Consider the following 21,965-nt stretch of genomic DNA (forward strand, 5'->3'; position numbering starts at 1 on the left):
CTCAGAGGCACCCCCACTCCAGCCCATAGACACCTATTTCTAAAATAGAGGTGGTCACAGCTCTATCTTGCAGGAAATGCTATGTTCTGCCTTCACCTGCATGAGTTAAGCTCAGCAGCAGGAGGGCAAAGTAGTGTCTGTCATCAGCAGCAGCATGGGCAGGCATGCAGACTTAGGGAGATCCCCTTGGGAACTCCCAGAGTACATGGTATCATGCAACTAGCACTGGAATCGGTGTAGTTGCATGATTCTAACATGTTTGCTACCAAACATGCCTATGTTTGGTGAAGCCATTATGTAGTTGGACAACTTGTGTTGACCGGTTTCCACTACATACTTTAAGATGGCTTCCCTGCACTTACAAATCCCAGGAAATGGAGTCTGGGGTTTGTAGGGGCACCTCTGATCATGCAGGAGTGACCTCAGACTTAGAACCATGCATCTTGCACTTGGGCTGAATGGCCTACCTTAGGCGTGGTCAGAGTGCAGTGACCACGATATAAGGCAAACCTTATATCTGGAGTGAAATGTGCATGCACCATTTCACTCAGGCTGCAATGGGAGAGCTGTAGTCAAAGTTTGTATAGGTCCCCATAGGCTTACAATATATGCTTCAGCCTGGTGTACCAATGCCCTGGGTACCAACTACCATATACTAGGCACTTACATGGGTGCAGCAGTGTACTAATTGTGGGGTGTAAATTGTACCATAAATCTACATTTAGGGGAGAGAATACTGACATTGGGGTCCTGATTAGCAGGATCCCAGTATACTACAGTCTAAACATACTGAAACCAGGAAAAAAGTGTGGGCAACTATGCCGGAAAGATGCTACTTTCCTACATAATCTCCTCCCAAACAGAAGATAAGATTACACTTACCCAGGTTAGTCTTCATTTTCTAAGTGGAAATATCTGGAAAGTCTATCTGCGCTGGCATGGTTACTCAGATTCAATGTTTCATTGAAAAGTCCATCCCCTGTAGGGAAATAGACCGCCTCAAAAGGTTGGATTTTCATCCTTCAACTGTTTGAGCCATAAGAGGTGCTTGTGGTCTGTCTGAAAAATGTTTTGAGTGCCAAAAAGGTACGGCCTCAACTTCTTCAGGGCACAGACTTAAGCAAAGGCCTCCCTCTCTATAGCTGACCAACGTTTCTCTTTGGGGATCAACCTTCTGCTGATGAAAGCTACTGTCTGAACAATGAATTGTTTGGAGTAGTTTGGGCTTTTAAGATATGGATCTGAGCAATTGGCTAACTGTCAAGTTTACCTTTTAAAGCATTTTCGAACAGGTGAGATTATTCAAGGGGGTCACAATGGTACCACACCCCTTCACAAATCTCCAGTAATACCTTGCCAGGCCCAGGAAAGCTTTGAACTTAGTCTGAGTAGTGGGAGCAACCCAAACCACAATGGTTTGGATTTTGCGATGTGAAGGTTGAACTTGGTCTCCACTTAGCAGGTTGCCCAAGTAAACAACTTTGCTCTGCCCTATTAGGCATTTACTTGCCTTGACAATGAAGCGGGCCTTTTTCAAGACCTCAAGAAGCCTTTAGAGGTGTACCAAGTGGTCCTGCCAGGTGAAACTAATAATAGCAATATCATAGAGATATGCTGCACTAAAGTCTTCCAGGCATGTCAGAACTTGATTCTCCCACCTCTGAAATTTGACAGGTGCATTATCAAACCAAAGGGCAACACAGTAACCTGGAAGTGCCCACCAGGAGTTGAAAAAGCTATTTTTGATTTGGCAGCATCTGTTAACCTGATCTGCCAATAGCCTGCAGTCAGGTCAAAAGTGCTGAGATACTTGGCTGCAGACAAAGTATCAATAAGTTAATCTCCCTTGGCTATAGTATAGGTTTCAGTCTTAGTGAGTGCATCAAGACCTCTGTAGTCCACACAGAACCTCATATCTTTCTTTCTGCTCTGGGAGTGAGGTTTGAATACAAAGACTACAGGACTAGCCAATGGGCTGTCTGAAGGCTCACTAACCCTGAACTCTGGCATCTTCTGCCCCTCTGCTACAATGCAATCTCTGACATGGTCAGGCTGCTTGTAGATTTTACTCTTGACAGGCACCTCGACTATCACCTGTGTCCACATCATGGGCACAGCAGGAGGTCTGACAGAGTGTCACGGAAAAGTGTTCTGACTGAGTACCTGTCTGCAGTAAGTTTGTTGCTGGTCAGTGAGGCTATCAGCAAAGACTACTCCATCTACAGAACCATCAGCAGGGTTGTGGGAGAGAAGATCAGTGAAAGGGTCACTCTCTTCTTCCTGTCTCTCATCAGTGGCCATGAGCAAGCTCAGGTCAGCCCTGTCAAAGTAATGTTTCAGGTGATTCACATGAAACACCCTGTGGGGGCTTCTTGGAGGGCCCAGGTCTACCAGGTAGCTGACCTCAACCTTCTTATCAACAATTGTGTGGGGGCCACTCCACTTGTCTTGGAGTGCTCTTGGGGCCACAGTCTCCAAAATCCACACTTTCTGCCCTGGCTGGTAAACAATCAACTCAGCCTTTTAGTCATGCCATAACTTTTGCAGTTCCTGGTTGGCCTCAAGGCTTTTACTGGCCTCCTTCATGTACTCAGTCATATGTGACCATAGGCCTAGTACATAATCCACAATGTCCTGTTTGGAGGGCTCAAGGGGTTGCTCCCATCCCACCTTCACAAGACAAAGAGGACCCCTAACTGGATGCCCAAACCAAAGCTCAAATAAGCTGTAAACAACTCCCTTCTGCGGAACCTCTTTGTAGGTAAATAGAAGGCAAAGTAGTAGGATATCCCATCTCCTCCTGAGTTTTTCAAAGAGTCCCATGTTCATACCTTTGAGGATTTTGTTGTATCTTTCAACTAACCCATTTCCTTGCAGATCGTTGAATTTATACGTTATACCACACTCCTTCCACATTGCTTTCAAGTAGCCAGACATGAATTTCGTACCTCTGTCTGACACCGCCTCCTTATCGACATCTACTCTGGAAAAGGTTCCTAAGAGGGCTTTGACCACTGCAGGTGCTGTAGTTGTCCTGAAGGGAATAGCTTCTGGGTACCTGGTGGTATGGTCCACCACCACCAGAATAAATCTGTTCCTGTAGGAGGGTCAAGGGGACCAACAATGTCAATCCCTTCCCTTTCAAAGGGAACCCCAACTACTAATAGTGGAATTAAGAGGTCCTTTGTAGTGCCACCTGACGTGCCATTGACCTGGCAGGTGGCATAGGAATGACACAACTCCTTGGTGTCTTCAGGCATGTTAGTCCAGTGAAAGTGTGGAACAAGGATGTTACAAGTCTTGATTTTCCCTAGATGTCCTGCAAGGAGAATGTCATGTGCCAGGGTCAATAAGAACTCTCTACACTTCTGAAGAATGACCAACCTCCTGATAGCACAAGGCTTGGGGTCTCTAGCCTCAGAATAAAGGAGGCCATTTTCTCAGTAGATCCTGTGGGATCCATTGACATCATTTGTCTCTTCTGCAGCAGCTTGAGGTCTGAGGCATTCAAGAGTGGGGCAGGATTTCTGCTTCAGACTCATTTCCTCCCTGAATGGTCCCCCTGTCTCCAGAAGCTCTGCCATGTAAGGCCCTATCTCCTTTGGGGCAGTTTTTTCACAAGGGGCAAGACCATTTCGCTAAGGAGACTGATCCTCACATGAGGTCTGGATAGAGTGAAACCTTTTACTCTTCCTACCTTTCTTCTTGGGAGCTGCTTGGGCCATTGTTCCAGGCTCCAACGCTAATTATTCTCCCTGTTTCTTGGCCTATGCTCTAATTGTCACAAACACACTCTCAGGAATGCCCGTTATTGCTACATGGACCTGTAACTCCACTTCCATCCATGCAGAAGTCTCCAAATCATTGCCCATAAGACACAGATGAGGATACTAGAACTTTTGTAGGGCCAGTAACCTCCCCCAGCTGAAATTAACCACTACCATAGGGTGGCACTTAGTAATGTTATCTGCATTGGTTACTTGGTAAGTGTGCACATGTAGGATTTGCTCAGGTGCTGCTGGTTTTTCAGTCACCATGGTAACACTTGCACTTGTGTCCCAGTAAGTATCTGCCATGATACCATAAATAAGGGGATGCTGCCTCTATTTCCTCATTTTAGTAGGCCAGGCAACCAAAGTGGTAAGGTCAATGCCATCTTCTGATACTGGGATAGCCTTAGTGATTTCTCTGACTAGGTTAGAGTCCACTACAGTACCTAAGGTGAACCCAGCTATACACTTGTATGTTTTACTACTACTAGTGCTACTGCTAGAGGCAATAGGGGAAGTAGTAGTAGTAGTAGTACTACTGGTACTTTTCTTAGGACAACTGGGATCAGATGTCCTATGGCCTTTTGTTTTACAAAGAAAGCACCATGGTTTCTTGTTAGAGGAACAGGAGGATTTGGACACCCCCCCAGAAGAAGTTTGCGGACCTGAACAAGGCTCTCTCTTTTTGTCCCAAGGTTTCTCTCCATCCCTGTCTTGGGGCTTAGAAGTATTATTTTGTTCTGCTCAGCCCCACTATGAGTTTTCTTACTCATGCTGGTGTGGATACATTTTTCTGTCTTTTTTCCCAGTTCTTGGGACGAGGTCACTCAGAGTCCGGCAGGTATTGGTACAGTTTTTCTGACACACATTTATTAAGGGTGTGCTCTATCATAATCAAACTGTAGAGCCCTTCATAATCATGTATATTACTGCCACTCAGCCAACCTTTCTGAGCCTTAACTGCAAAATTTACAAAATTACCCCACCTCTGAGAGGACTCCTCATGGGTTTCTCTAAATTGAATTCTGTATTCCTCAGTAGTGATGGTGAGTCCAAACCCATCAATCAAACCTCTTTCCAAACTTGGTTGTTGTCTTCATCCTCTTCTCTGACAGCCAAACGTTTGTCTCTCCACCTTTGTCTGCAAAGGAGAGACACAGGATAGCTGCCCACTGACCCTGGGGGACCTTCTGGACTTTGCAGACCTTCTCCAGAGCAGTTACCCATTCGGGAATGTCGTCCCCAGATTTGCAAGGGAGAACTATCCTGCTGAGATTCTTAGAGTCACTGACTCTAGAGTCTCTTGTGCGCCCACCATGGGGTTCTAACCCAAAACTCGTCCCCTCCCTCTCTACCTCTAGGGCCTCCCTTTAAAGAGCCAGCTGCTCCCTTTTCAGCCTGGTGCATAGCTTTCTCAAGAATGAGCAGGTGATAACATATATCTAATATTAACTCTGTGAGTTATCAAAATAGATGGACTCAGCACTGGATGCTGAGGAGAGTTTGAAATTGAGGAGTTCCTCCTGGTAACCCTTTGGACCCTCCCAGGGTGAGTAAAAGTGGACCTACCTATTTGCCCCCCTTTCGTAATGTGAGTGTCTCCCTCAACAGGCCCAGGGTTCCCCTGAATCTTGGACATGCTCAGAGTAAGAGCCTAAGGTATAAGGCACTTCCTGGCCTATCTTTGAAGATTCATCCCTCCCACCTTGGCCTCCCTGTTCTACCTGCCCTTCGGGATGCTGGAGGTCATATTGCAAGAGCATTTCTATGAACTGAGGTTTAGTAGGGTGACTACCTGTCTTTAGTTTTCTAGACCTCCACAGAGACCTATGTTCCTGAAACTAAACAATGTTGTATCCAGATTCCTCTGTCTGTTTACATTCCTCTACTAAAACATGATACTAGTGTAGTGTATGTGTACCTACAACTACCCTAGTGTTCTAAAATGTGTCCCAAATATTGGTGAAAGGGCTATGCTAGGCCCTTAATAACCCAGTCTAAGAAAACCTTAGAAAAATACCAATTATCAAAAAGTATAGTAAGTATCTAAGTCAGAAGTGGTTTCCTTTGGAAACTCACTTATGACTAAGTGGTAAAGCAATGCAAGTCTTTTTCCCACCGCTACACTACCAACGTAGGAGGCTGGCTTAGTATATGATGTACACTTATATGTGAGGCACCCTGTACTGAGTCCAGGCAACCCTTTGTGATAGTGTAGGTGGCTCTAGATAACCAGCGCTCTCATAATGGCAGCTGTGGGGAGCACCTAAGGCTTATGCAGGAGAGAGTAAAGTGGTTGCAAATACCACACAGGTCAGTCAGTGATGTCCACACAGGAAGGAACCACAACAGTGTTATATTTATTGTAACACACACTCTAGAACTAACTTTGGCGTATGGCCTAGCTGGAGATTTGAACATTCACAAATATAATTAGCAACAGGTAAGTAAAGACATAAAATAACCCGGGTCCCTATCTGAGGCAAAACCATAGAGTAAAAAACATGAAATGCAAAAATCACTCCAAACTCACACTACCACCAAAGGACCCTTAGGACTGGGGAAGCACTAAAAGCCCAAAGGTAAGTAGGTAGGATTCCCCAGTTACACAGATGTAGAGTTGTAACCCCGGGTGTTAGAAATTGGATTTTTGGTTGTCAGTCAGGTTACCCCCTTGCAAAGCAAGGACCCTCACTATGGTCAGAGTAAAGGAGAATCACCCTCAGTTAACCCCCGCTCACCCCCTTGGTAGCTTGGCACCAGCAGGCAGGCTTAACTTCAGAGTCTAGGTGTAAAGTATTTGTACCAACACACACAGTAACTCAATGAAAAAACTACAAAATGACATGACCCAGGTTTAGAAAAATAGGTAATATTTATCTAAACAAAACAAGACCAAAATGACAAAAAAAACACCATTCACAAGTCATGAATTAAAAAGCAATTAGAGTCTTAAATCCTTAGAAAACAGTGCTAACACTGTTAGTGTGCAAAGGTACCTGGGTTGTGTCAAAATAACACTGCACGGGCGAGTGTGTATCATAAAAGGCCAGCGATGTGTTGATTTCTCACTCGCAAGCGAGACCATACATTGTTCCTCCTCCGGTCGGGTCGGTGTGTGTCATTTTTCCTCTCTGCAGGAGAGCGATGCGTTGATCCGGACAGGCACCTCGGGTCCGGGCAGGCTCCGCATTGTTTTTCTGAGCCCAGCGAGGTTTGCGTCAAAAATCCTGCCGTACGGCATCAGCAAAACCACGCTTTGTGGGTTGTGACATTATCAGCCTCAGTCAGCATGTGTTGTACGTAATTTCTCCATCTGCTTGCATCGATCTTCCAGCCGGGATGCAGGTGGAGAATAGATTTCAGCTGCGAAGCCAGCGGCATGTCATTTCTCAGCCGCGTCTCGGAAGATGCTTCTGTGCAAAGATTTTCAGTCTTGGTCTGCCAGTTTCACCTTTCAAGGGCCCAGGAACTGGATAGGGCACCATTCGGGCAGGGCAGTAGTCTCAACAAAGAGTCCCGGTGCTGGCAGGGGAAATCTTTAATGGCCCTGAGGCTTCAACAACAGGAGGCAAGCTCAGGGCTCAGGACAAGCCCTTCGAGAGTTCTTCACAAGCAGGAATGCACAAGAAAGTCCACTCTTTATCCCCTTGCACAGGCAGAAGCAGCAACTGCAGGAAAGCTCCACAAAGCACAGTCACAGGCAGGGCAGCACTTCTCCTCTGCTCTTCACCTCTTCTCCAGGTAAAGGTTCCTCTTGATTTCCAGAAGTGATCTAATTTTCAAGGGTTTGGGTGACCTTCTTATACCGAGTTCTGCCTTTGAAGTAGGCCTACTTGAAAGGAAAGTCTCTCTTGTTTGTGAAATCCTGCCTTGCCCAGGCCAGGCCCCAGACTCACACCAGGGGGTTGGAGACTGCATTGTGTGAGAGCAGGCACAGCCCTTTCTGGTGTAAGTGACCACTCCTCCTCTCCCTCCTAGCACAGATGGCTCATCAGGATATGCAGGCTGCACCTCAGCTCTCTTGTATCACTGTCTACAGAGAGGTACAAACAGACTAAGGCGGTCATTCTGACCTACCGCCGCCCGCCATGCGGTCACTGCCATTTGGCCCACTTCGCGGTCAGAAGACCGGTGAGGCCATTCTGGCTTTCTCGCTGGGCTGGCGGGCGGCCGCCAAAGGAGCACCCGCCGACCCAGCGGGATAGGCCCTGCAACACAGAGGCCGGCTCCGAATGGAGCCGGCGGTGTTGCAGGGGTGCGACGGGTGCAGTTGCACCCGTCGCGATTTTCACTGTCTGCTAAGCAGACTTAGGGGAGATTACACCAAGGATGCCAAGTGTAACACCGGATCAGTGTCCATAGGATAACAAGTGGAAGTCATGGATTGCAATTTCATATTTTAGGACCCTTCCCTGAGTACCCTGAGGAAACCCGTTGGAAGAAGGGAGGTTGGCTAGTGCATTCACCCATGGATACCCAGAAAAGTAAAGTACCTACACCAGGGAGTCCAGGTGCATAGAGGTGATTTCTGGTAGAAGTCAATGGAGACCTCAGTTGTCCAGATGCTACTGTGACCCAGCAATGGATCCCTGAAGAAGAACACCTAAGGAAAGAGGAGATAGATCCCAGACCAACCAGAGGTGCTCAGGTGCTGCAGGAGGGCAATGCCCATCCTTCTCATAGATGCTTTCCTGTTGGGCGGGGGAAGAAGAAGTGCAGCTATGAAGTCCAGGTGAAGTAGAATGATCCAAGTGTCATCCAGAAGCTGTCCCACCCTGGTCGCCAATTTGCAGAGGGGTCAGTGGTCAGTGGGACCGCCAACAAGATGTAGCAAATGCAGGGAAGTGTTGCCCTAAGGTAAATATAACTTGGGACCCCGCCTTGCACGTTTTTGTTCATCAAAAAAAGTACTGCATATGTTACATTGATATTATCAGTGAAGTCATCAAAGCTGTCATGAGTGTCAACATTTGTGGGGTAATTAGCAGTGCATGGCAAGGGAGCAAGTTAAAGTTTCCTAAGAGCACAAGTTATACTTACTTGAGATAACTCTAACTATAAGCAGAAAATGTCTATGGTTTCGTACATTTAAAATGTGAGCCAAACTAAAACGTCCCTGTAACCTTTGGTTTTTTAAGTGAATTTCTAGTTTTTTTAAAAAACTGTATTTCCTAACTATAATATCCCTCTAACCTTTGTCTTTTTCAGTGAATTTCTATGTTTCATAAAGTAATTTTCATTATTATACGTTAGTCCAACCATTATCACTGCCTGGCTCAACTCCCCTAACCACCCAGCACCACACTGCGCATGGCCCTCTGGCTGTGCCTGGTGTGAGTTGGCCATGGCCTGTGTCGCTGGGTGTGAGAATAGGTGTGGGAGGGTGTGTCTGGGGGCGAGAGTGGCTGTTTGAGTGTCTGTCTGGGTGTGAGAGTGGGTGCATCAATGTCTTAGTGGGTCCATCAGTGTCTTTGTGGGTCTGTAAGTGGATATGTGAGGGTTTCAGTGGGTCTGGCAGTGGGTGTGTAAGACTGTGATTGGGTCTGTGAGTAGGTGCATGACTGTCTGTCTGGGTGTGAGAGTGGGTGCATCATTGTCTTTGTAGGTGTGTCAGTGTCTTTGGGTGTGAGAATAGGTGTGGGAGGGTGTATCTGGGGTGGGAGTGGCTGTTTGAGTGTCTGGGTGTGAGAGTGGGTGCATTAGTGTCTTGGTGGGTGCATCAGTGTCTGGGTGGGTCTGTGAGTGGATGCATGAGGGTTTCAGTAGGTCTGCGAGTAGGTGTGTTAGGGTGTGAGTGGGTCTGTGAGTAGGTGCATGAGTGTCTGTCTGGGTGTGAGAGTAGGTGCATCATTGTCTTAGTAGGTGTGTCACTGTCTCTGGGTGGCACTAACGCAGTTTTGCTGCAAAATGTTTAGCGTGGTCACAACACCAGCCAGGCGCCTTATTTATTAAATGTGCAAGCCAGCTCTAAACTTGGGCTAGCATCTTAGAAGAAGACTCTAGTCGGGTGGGGGTGGTGGTAGTGAAGGAGGGGGTTGTGCCTCAGAAAACGGCGCTAGCCTGGGTAGAGGTAAAAAAATGCCATTTTCTGACGCACAACCACCAAAAACATGACTCCTGTCTTAGGAAAAACAGGAGTCATGCCCACCACCCCAATGGCCAGCACAGGGGACAAGTGTCCCCTGGGCATGGCCATTGCACCCTTTGCCATGCAAGGGGCCCCAAGTTAGGGCAGCCGATGGAAAAAAATATATTTAAAAAGTACCTTGGCTTCCCTGGGATGGGGTCCCCCATCCTCCAGTGTCTCTTGGGTGGGGGTGTTCCTGGGGCTTGGGGAGGGCACCTGTGGCCCATTCCATGGTGTTTTATCATGGAAATGGGTTCACAGGTCTGCTAATGCCTGCTTAGCTTAGCAAGGTTAGCACCATTATTTAGACCCTTCTCCCACCCCTGTGTCATTTTAGCACAGGGGGATACATATGGGGCTATGGGGATAGCACAATTTTTTGGATGGGAACGCCCACCTTGCATCTCATTGACGCAAGGTAGGTTTACTCATCCAAAAGATGGTGCAAACTCCTATATTTTGACATTAGACGTGTCTGACATCAAAATATAAATTTTGAGTTAAGTTTGTGCTGAATTAGCATAAAAAGAAATGATGCAAATTAGGCACAAAAGGAGTATAAATATAGGCCTTTGTTTTGCATCAAAACGTAACTTTAGCATTCGAACCACACATCTTTCTTGACCATGCAATGACAATCTCTCTCTCTCTCTCCGTTTCCATGGGAAGGAAGAGAGAGTGAGAGGACCGCAGTGGGAGTCTCAAGGCCCCCGCATTCCTATCCAGCTCCCCACATCCTGTGAGAGCCAACATTGCTCCCAAAAGTAATCAATCAATTAATCCTTGATTTCTAAAGCGCGGCTAATCACCCATAGGGTCTCAAGGCACTTTTAATAGCAGCTCCTTGCTTGTGGGAGCAATGTTCTCATCTGTCTTCCCTGCACGCATATTTGCGTGCAGGAAAGACAGATTAAAACTTTGCTTTCTGACAGCGGAAGCAGTTTGACAGCTCTCGCTGTCAGAAAGCAGACTTTGTTTGCTGTTGCTTGGTGGGAGCAGTCAGCTTCCACAAAGCAAAAGTAAACAGCTATGTCCTGAGGGCGGGTACCCCAAGACATAGCAGGAGCTGGCCCTGGGGCAGTGATGGTACCCAGGACCATCAGTGGCTCCTAAAGGGGGTCCCTTCCAGTAAGTATAGCCTTGGGAGGTGGTGGCCCCTGGGGATGCAGGAATCTAAAACTGACCCTGTTCACTTTCTTTTTGTAGCCCTGGGAAGGTGGTTGTCCCCAGGACTGTGGGAGCACCGTGCGCTTCCCCATCGCATTGTTTATCTTTAGGACCCTGGGGAGGTTGTGGTACCCAGGGCTGTGGGGGGAACGGGAAGCCTCCTGCATTGTTTATACTTACTGACCCGGGGAGCTGCACCAGTAAGTTGATTGCTGGTGCACTTCAGATATTGAATTGAGCTCTTTTTGTCAGCTAGATGTACTCTCACTTTCAGACATTATTTTCTTTTGTGGCTCCTTTGCCAAAATAAGATGTATCCTGCTACCACCGGCTTTTAGAAAGCTGCAGGTATTAGAGATCCGGGGAGGGTAATTCTGCATTGTAAAAATATGTTGGTATGTTGGGCTTTGGCTTTTTCATCTGATGTATCAGAAAAGCTAGTTACTATGCCCTTGCTTACAAAGTAGTGTTATTTACTCTTTGCACAATACTGCTGATTGTGGGCAAGTAAGCACTTCATTCCGTTGCCAACATTTAAAGTTATGAATGTGAATTTTGGTGCATCTTTTGCACAATTTGTTTTTATAAGTCAAACATTTTATAGCTTTTAAATTTGTTGATAAATAAATAATGGGAATCTCTTTCTGGTTCTGGGCGGGATGATTTATGTAGCCACATATACAATACCAGGGCTTGGGTACATACAGGAACTACCTTTTGACGTTTCATGTGTGCATTCTTTTTTAATTAGAGCACTGATTACAAGTTCAATTATTGGAGGTATAGATCTGTACATGAATATTATTTGTTTTTTTGATATTTAGGCCCATATTTATACTTTTTGACGCAAAACTGCGCTAACGCAGTTTTGCGTCAAAAAAATTAGCGCCGGCTAACGCCATTCTGAAGCGCCATGCGGGCGCCGTATTTATTGAATGACGTTAGCCGGCGTTAGCCGCCGGCGCCTTCTGGTGTGCGTTAAAATAAACGACGTACACCAGGCAGCGCTGGCGTAGGGGAAAATGGAGCTTGGGCGTCAAGAAATGGGGCAAGTCAGGTTGAGGCAATTTTTGCGCCTCAACCCGATTTGCGCCATTTTTTTTTCACTCCCAACCCCCATAGAAATGACTCCTGTCTTAGCAAAGACAGGAGTCATGCCCCCTTGCCCAATGGCCATGCCCAGGGGACTTCTGTCCCCTGGGCATGGTCATTGGGCATAGTGGCATGTAGGGGGGCACAAATCAGGCCCCCCTATGCCACAAAAAAAATAAAAAAAATACTTACCTGAACTTACCTTAATGTCCCTGGGATGGGTCCCTCCAGCCTTGGGTGACCTCCTGGGGTGGGCAAGGGTGACAGGGGGGGTCCCTGGGGGCATGGGAGGGCACCTCTGGGCTCCTTCAGAGCCCACAGGTCCCTTAACGCCTGCCTTTTGCAGGCGCTAAAAAACTGCGCAAAAGCGGCCGTACGTCATTTTTTTTGACCCGCCCACTCCCAGGCGTGATTTTTGCCCGGGAGTATAAATCCGACGCACATGCCTCGGAGTCGATTTTTTAGACGTGAACGCCTACCTTGCATCTCATTAACGCAAAGTAGGTGTCCACGCTAAAAAATGACGCTAACTCCATGGAATTTGGCGCTAGACGCGTCTAACGCCAAAGTATAAATATGGAGTTAGTTTTGCGTTGAAATTACGTTAAAAAAAAAGACGCAATTCCGGCGCAAACGGAGTATAAATATGCCCCTTAATGTTTTTTTGTCTATTGTATTTTCTATTGATATGCTTTGCGATGTGAGGTTTGTGTGGCCTAATTGGCATGATATTAAACTAATAAAATATACCTGATAACTGGTATAGTAGGTGTGCAGAAATGCTGTAGTAAAGATCATTGGTGTATTACAGTCAGCATGTGATGATGGCCTTAGTGATGGTTGTACAGGTGTCAGGAGACAGCGATATTAAGATATGTCTGACCATGTAAATAAAATGAAAGCAGGTGGTAGTGATTGTGCTAATTTGAAGTTCCATGGTGACATAGCTGTCCAGGATGATGGACAGGTGTCTGTTGTGGCTTCCGGGTGAGGGTTTCAGGCCTAGTTATGTGGGTAACCAAAGTGAGTACATTTTTCTGAATGGCACCATTAATATCTTGTTATGGTGAGTGTGAGCAACTAATTCCACATACAGGTAGTCATGTTAGTCAGTGACATATTTTAACTACAGTTAGTGGTGTTGGTGTCTCTTGAGAGTTAGTGTATGTCTGGTTTTCGTCAGTGTAAGAGATGAAGTACAGTCCCTGGGTCTGAAATATGATTAACAGAGGAGTTATCTATATATCCAAGAGAGTGAGGCAAAGTGAAGTGATTTGCTGGACTGAGGGAATGGAGAGAGCATGATCTGTTGCATACTACTAAATGTGAAGGAGGCAATCCACTGAAGAGTTGTTCCTTAGCTCTTAGCATTGAGGAGTCAGGAGTTGACAGTGTGTGTTAAAAAACTACATGATTCTCTAGCCAAATTTTGATTAAGGCCTTGTACGGTCTCTTCCCCTTACATGCAGTGAAGTAAGGTGGCTTGCAGAGTAGTATTGTGTGGATGTTTGCAAAAGATAAGCCCTAGGGTCAGAATTTGCACATATTGCATGCAAGGCAGCTTAGTGTATGGTGCCACATGAAAGGCAGAGTATAGGCTAGTGTGAGGTTTAATAATAATTGACATGTCTTGGCCAGTGCCGGGCAGCAAACAGATGGCTAGAGCGAATTAAGGCATCCTTGCTACATGGTGGAATGGTCTCTGCATTGGTGCTGAGAAGTCAGTTTTGCAACACTGCAAGCAGCCAGCAGAAACATGGAAAATGTGGCCCATTCTTGCACTCACTCTTTTAGGCAGGGCAGGGAATCAAGCTGGTGAGCTGTGTTGAGCTGTTTGACATTTACACAGATATGTCCCCTAGTGAATACTGAGGTTGTGTGAAGAATGTACGTCTTACCATGTGAAAAACAACTAGAATGCAACATGGCCATTTATATTTGTAGAAACATATGTTCCTTATAGTTCTGAGTGCTTGAAAAATGGAGAAAAATACAGTCTGAATGTTACTGAAATCGCTTATGCCATAATCAATCCTCTAAACATATTTGCAATTATTTCCAGAGGGACAATCAACACCTCCTGGAGATCAGCCTGTCTGTGATGCCCAACGTGTTGAGGACCCCATCCTGCCCTCCCCATGGATGAAGACACATTTCAACAGCTCCTGGTCACTTTTGACAATTCTTCTCCAGAACTGGCAAGGGAAGACAAGGTTGTTGGGTCTCAAGATGATCCAACACACACTGGCCATAGACCATCAACCAAGTACATCACAGCTGAGGATTCTGAGGACTCACAAGTTGGTTTTAAAAGATGAGTGGTAAGATTCCAGAAGTGGATGGCTGAGGAGGTCCAGTTGGGGGTAAAGGCCAAAGCAGGTACTCTGGAAGGAGTGTGTAGGAGGGTTTGTCAAAGGCTAACACAAACATGTACTCTTGGCTCCATGGGATTGATGAGTCTCTAGCTGACATTGTGTTCTACATCAGTGAACTTGTCAGACAGCTGGGAGCCATTGGTATATCCATTCAGTCCTTGGAAGCCAAGAAAGACTCCTTCATAACAACAACAAGTGCCCTTGATGGACACATTGTTGCTTTGTTAGCTAATCAGTATAACCTTACCAGGGACTACCATGCTGCCTTACTGGCACTCGCATGTGATGTTGAGAACATGGGAATCACATCTTCTGCCACTGATCTGTGTATGCCTGAGGCTACTAACATCTCTCAGCTGCCTCCCATTCAAAACCACAACCTCCAGGGGAGGCACAACACGCATCAGAGGACAACCCAGGTTTCCAAAGAAGAACGCTCATATAAACATTTGTGAATTCCCCTTGGCCAGTTTTTCTATCTGTCCTGTGCTAGACATCAGGTCACCCTCTCTGTAAATTCACAACACAGATAAACATATTGTGTGTGCGTCATCATGCATACACCATCTTGAACTCCCCGGGCGGGTCTAACAGTATATGATGGAGTGTATCCCATGAGCTCAAAGGAAAGAAGGGGAAGGTCTGGGAGCACTTCAAAGATTTAAAAAAATGTCTTGTTTTACAGTCATAAGAATAGTGCAATGAAGATGTAACACATGTTAAAGACTCATAAGATCTGCCTAAATTAAATTCCTCAATGGGTGACATGTTGGGATGTGATTAAGGATTGTAGTCCATTTTATACTCATAGTAAGGAAGACCCTAGTGCCAAGTCCAGATAGTGCACAATCGTGGACTCCCTGAATGAGTCTAAGCTATATATATTGTGATCTTATAATACTCAATGTATGGTAGACCCTGGTCGCAGTCTCAGTGATGACATCCTTTCAGTGCATATATGGAAATTCCCAAGTATGATGAATTGGAAGGGGTAACTGATTGCTTCGTTAAAGGAAGGCAAATGGCATGCACCTAAAAGTGTGTTATAAAATTGGATTGGCCTTACATATGTAGTGGCAGCTACCTATTGGTAATGATGCACCAAACTGTCCTAAAATCCCAAAAAGCATTGGGTCAGTGAGAAGATGGAAGTCAGCACTTATAGAAAGTGCAGTCAATTGGAAGAAGTCTACTTCTTTGCAAAGCAGTACAAAGAGTTATTATTTACATTAACAACAGGCTGTGAGAATCCATCCATATCGGAGATATTGTGTGAAGCTTCCAAAGCTGTGACCTGGTGGCTTCTTTACTACAAGATCTTAGGGTTGTGATCTCTATTGCACTAAAACCATACCAGGCCCATGTTGAAAAATGACTCCTAAGGTATTTGGAACTTGTTTTTATTCTTCACTCTTGCATAATGAAATTAAAAATTGTATTAAATAAAAGGTAAAGGAATGAGATAGGTTCATTGCTTCAAAAAAGCTTTTGAGTTATTTCTAACTATTGCTGTGGAAGTCAAGGGTTATACTTCCCCCTTGGGGCCAACACAATTTTCATATATATTTATTTACCCAGGGGTTACTAGGTTTACCTTATTTTCTTTCTAATTGGGTCTGTTCTCAGTCAGAGGTTGGATATGCATGATCATGTCTTTCAAATTGTTTGTTCTCTTAAAAGCAAAATGTGGAAGTTGTAGCTCTAATCACCCTCTTCTAAAATTGGGCATTGTTTCTGTATGATCTTTTAGATGTGATTGGAGACCGGTGTGAATGATGTGACACATGTAATTATGTCATCCTGTGACCATGTCAGTAGTTCCAGCAGGGCTGATCTATTTCTAGCCTTTTTTTGTGCCAGCCTCACAGTGTGTGCCCTATAATGATATGCCAATATGTTGAAGAAGAGTTTATAAGCCAGTGATTCGTAATCTGTAATGGCATTAAAATTAAGGCGCAACCATAGGAACCATCTGTCTTGTGCACATTATGCACCTGCATGGTGTGTACATCACGATATACATGATTGTAATATACATGAACCTTTGTGACAGTAGTGTTTATGTTTTTGGTATTTTCTTTGTACTTCTATACACAGGTAGATCTTAGGAGTGACTTCATAAGACAATGACTAGTATTGTTTAGCTTACTATTACTGAGTGATTTATGATCCTTACGCATGCATTAGGTTTAGGTTTATTGGTCCTGATGAATAGCAAAGACCTACTGGCAATAGAGGCAAGAAACATATTGACCTTGACTCTTATAATACACTGGTACTGCTACTGATCATTGTATCAATTGGCATCCCTATCTTGTTTTTAACCATAACAAGGGAAACCCTTTATTAAAACTTAGGTTTAAGGCATTCCTTAGTTATTTTTAGCCTTATCCTTACCTCTCTTCACCAAACTACGATGCAAGCATCTCTTCCATCCACATCTTATCGGCTCATCTAAAAAACTCTCTGGCAAGTGCCCCCTTTGAGGGGGCTGTTGGGCATTGTACTGCCGGCCCAAAAAGGAGCTATGCCTGAGGATGAATCATGACACCTGAATGGGTGTGTGAGGGCTCTTGCTCCTGATTAACAGGATTCTCTAGTTCCTGGCGTTCTCCCCTTCTCCAACCTGTCCATCACTGTCCAGGTTTTTTTCTGGCTCAACACTTATAAACAAGTGAACAATAGGAACATCATCTATTTGTGATTTGCACACTATTTGTAAGCCAGGGCAGTTCTGTGCTGTACCTGATTTTGTCCAACTTTGTTCCCAAATACTCTGCAACACCTGCTGATGGCAATGTTTTACTCCTCATTGATCTCACTACATACATGTAAATTTGTTGTAACATTCGTAAACCAATGTATTTTTATACACAATACCTATTTGATTTGACATATGTCCCTGTTAACCTTTTTAAGAAGATACCAACTAACATGTTGTAATGTGAAGATAGGAACCTCCCAAAGGAAATCAATATGACATTTGGAAAGCACAATGAGATTTGTATTATTGTTCCTCAAAGGACTACAAACATATTGCAACTATAACCCCCAATGTTATGTTTGTTAAGCTGATGAGGAGAGATCTTACATTAATTGCACATGATGCCTTTGTATGCGTACATACACCAAGTATCCCCATTACAATGTTTTGATGAACAATATGTACCTTATCAATGTCATGTAAGGGTGTATCAAGAAGATGTATTTTCTTGATAGACACACAGTAAGTGATAAACTTACCACCTATAAATGGGATGAGTGAAGCAATTGAGCTCAAAACATGGTACCAAATGCCACCATCAATTTAGCAATATATTGTTTACAACATAATTTAGACATGTTACAACTTCACTGCTCACAAAATACATAATTAACAATACCAAACTCTGGATGGTTGTACCAGTAATAGCCAGATAGCAATGTCCATAGTCCTCATGGATTAGCATTGCACTTGTGCAACAGAAGGAAGCACAAGAGCAACTCAGGACTATAAATGACAGTGAACAAACATGCAAGCGCGCATTGCCTCTTCCTGTGTATACCGATAAGTGTTGAGTAAAATCAACACAGGCCAAAATAGAGGACTTATGTTACTCTGCTGCAGAGAGCCCGTGCATGTGTTGAGAGCGAGTGCACCCATATATCAACTCATTTGCACATATAAGTGTAGCATGGGGGGAAGACCAGTAAACCTGAATTAATGCTATACCTCCCCAGTGGAGGCGTAAATGGGAAACATATGTGAACATATTTTTGGTGCTGGCTTTTTCTGAGTGAGCTGCCTGATGTGGCACACTAAGCAAGAATACATTCAAATAATGATGGACATTTTCTAGGCAGGTGTCACTTCCTGCACATTTAAAATCCATTCAAAAATGTACATCTCCTTGCACAATGGTGCAAGGATATTCACATCATTGCTATGCAGCAGTTTAGGTCACAATGCAGGCAGAAAACAGCAATCTGTATAAAAAAGTCTAATTACACCGTACCTACCTACTACATTTCACAATGGATGGTACCATAGGTGAATACTTGTGCTGTGTGTCAGATCAATTTCTGAGCACATGTATGATGTCTTAAGTATGGAAATGTTTCCTATGGAAAACAAATCTGAAGAAGACTTACAGTTGCCCATAGTCATGACAAATAAACAATTACCTACAATGAACTCAGGTCGATTGTTACGTCATGTACTCAACTACCTAACACAATTGTACCAACACTTGTCAAGTAAATACCATTCAACTAGAAAAGAATGAAAGTTTTTTTATGGTAGAAAAACTATTAAACACAATAACTAACTAACCCTACCTATCTTACACTAACTAACCTTAACACTTACCTATACTAACGTCTCATATCCTAACCACTATACAGACATGGCCCCCTGAATCTTAATATACATTGCTCAGTACAATATAAACATTAACTGCATCCTAAACATATACTAACTACACATATTAGCCTAAACAAATATAGATTTTTTATTGTTTGTTTTCTATATTTCTTTAAACTTAACACATTAACCCTTGTTGGAAATTGACCTTTCTGCAGGGTCACTCCCAAGCATTTTTCCTTCCTCCTTCTCTTTTTTCTGACCCTGTTTTTGTTGGCTTTGGGACGCTGGGCACTTTGCTACCGCTATCTTAGCATATTTAATTTACTTGTTAGCCTCTGATAAAGTGCACTAAATGTGCCCAGTGCCTATAAATAAATGTCACTAGTGGGCCTACATGACTGATTGTGCCACCCACTACAGTGGATTCAAATAGTTGGACACATACTTTTATGTTTAATATGTCCAGGTAGTGAAACATTATTTGATTCATTGTTCACTACTACAAAGCCTATTCTCTCTCAGAGGTTAACATTTGGATTACCTTGATAAGACTTTTAAGTGTAATTTCCAATTGGAAAAAGATAGAAATTTGGAGTTTGGTTGTTTCTGGACTTACAATTTAAAACCACAACTTATGGTGAAGTTGGATTTCAAATTGGAAACCTGAAAATGCCACTTTTAGAAAGTTGGCATTTTCTTACTCTAACCATTTTGTGCCTCTACCTGTCTCTGTATACACATCTGGGGTGGGTGACAGATGGGCTCTGTGCATTCCCACTAGACAGTCACACAGAAAGGGAGCTGAGGTGTGCCACTTACATCTGATGGCCCATCTCCAGGCTGATGGGTCTTCCTGGCTAGATCGGAGGGAGAAGCAGACATTTCCACCTGAAAAAAGTGCCTGTCCCAAAACAAAGATAACCTCCCGTAGAGTGTCTGGACCGAAGGTAGGAAGGGCAGGGCCCAGGTGCTTACTTCAAAGGCCTCTCTTTGAAGTCTCCCCCAAATCAAAAGCTCAATTGGGTATGAGTAGTGAACTCCAAACCCCACCAAATCCTTGACTTCTGGATCTAAGATCATTCTGCCAGGGAGAAGGACTGCTGTGCTGCCAGGAGGTTGAGCCACTCTTCTGAACTACTTTGCTGTGTTGACCTGCTACCTCTTGCCTAGGAATGAGAAGAACTGGATGTAACTTTCTACATCCTCACAAGAACCAAGTGACTCCAAGGGACTGATGGCTTGCCTCTTGTTCTGAAGTCTCAGGGCCATCAAAGATTTCCTCCAACTCTGCTTTAGCTGCTGTACTCTGCAAACTGTGAATCCTGTCCTGCCAAGTGGTGCCAATATAGTCCTGGGTCTTGAAAAGTGACATTACAGCTGTTCTCCTGTAAAACGTGATGCATCAATGCTGTTGCACTAATTGAATCATCACATGCCCTGGCGCATCGCCTTCACTGTGTGGCTCGAAGATGATGCATCACCTTCATTGTAAGGGGTTTGACACCAAACCTCAAGGACATCACATCATCGGCTGGGTGGCTTTAAGACTACGCATCCCCCAGACTGTGCTGATCAGAACCGGTGCATTGCCTTTACATCACCTCCTCGAGGTTGCCACAGACCTCCACCTAAGGTACTTTACAGCAGACCCTGCATGGATCTTGTAGCTGGCCTGCCATCCATGACGGTCAGCCTGAACTTTGGATTTAGCCCAGTCTGGTTTGACCTCATGAAACCTTTTATTGATTTCTAAACACTGTATTGAAATGTATTCTTTAAAAATTCATATCTTGAGTTCTACTTACTGGATTTGTGGTTTTGATCTTGTTTTAGTCGAAGAGTTATTTTCTATTATTCTAAATTGGTGTGGAGTCTTTTTGTGTTTTTTTCACTGTGTCACTGTAATTTAAGTGTTCACAAATACTTTACACATTGCCTCTTAAGTTAAGCCTCACTGCACTGTGCCATATTACCAAAGGGTGAACACAGGATCATTTTGGTAGTGTATTTAACCTAGTCTGACTATTATTGTGGTCCTTTGGACAGGGTACATACCTCTGCCAACTAGAAACCAAATTTCTAACAACCACCACCTACTTGAAATACTACCATAGTAAAAACACACTTAAAAACTACTGCCTAGAAAAACATTAATTTACTAAAACTTACCTACAATAAACCTTCACCCACACTAAACCCTAACTAACACAATTCCTACTAACTATTAAAAATTTACAAAAAAACAACTAGGAAGGGAATGTTCAGATGGAGAGAGTCATATTTGGGTGGCAATACGTTCTAGTCCCTCCTGGCAGGTCAACAAAATCTCCCTAATGCTCTTGTGCTCATTTTCTATCTGAGCCATCCTCCAATTCAGCCTCAGCATCTGTTGGACCACATGCAAATTAAAGGTGGAGGATCCTTGACATCTGGGCCTCCTTTGCTCTGAGGCTGCTAGGTGTGATCCGCTTGAGGGTCCCTTGAACACTGTGTCACTGAAACCAAGCTGTCTGTAGCTGATGATCCCATAACAAGGGCAAAATTAGTCTTGCATTGCTTGTGTTCCGGTTCAGGGAGAACTTTGTTTGGCAGTTCAGATTAGATTGTTACAATTGGAGCAGGGTCAAGACTGATTTGAATATAGCTGAGTCCAAAATGATGGTGCAATGGTGTGCAAAATAACAATGGATTGGGATACAGCCCGAGTAGTTACAAGTGACTGGGATTAATTCAAGCATTCCATCGATCACATTTTATATACTTTAGCAATGTCACCTTAAGTGGTATGGGTATGCCCAGTCATGTGTCCAATGCACACTGGTTCCCTGGAACCAAGCTATATGTATCTGATGAGCACATAACAAACCTGCAACTTGTCCTGCGCTGCTTGTGGTCTAGTTCAAGGAGGACTGGGCTTTCCAGATTGGGCTCGACTGTTCCAATTTGCATAGAGCTGGGTCCAAATTGAGGTGGCATAGTGTGCAAAATAGCAGTGGATTGGGATGCAGCTCAGAATATTTACCAGTGACTGAGATTAATTGGAGCATTCCATTGATCATTTTTTTAAGTATGTCACCCTAAGTGGG

Source organism: Pleurodeles waltl, chromosome 2_2 (assembly GCF_031143425.1).
Source record: "Pleurodeles waltl isolate 20211129_DDA chromosome 2_2, aPleWal1.hap1.20221129, whole genome shotgun sequence".
Taxonomy (NCBI): Eukaryota; Metazoa; Chordata; class Amphibia; order Caudata; family Salamandridae; genus Pleurodeles; species Pleurodeles waltl.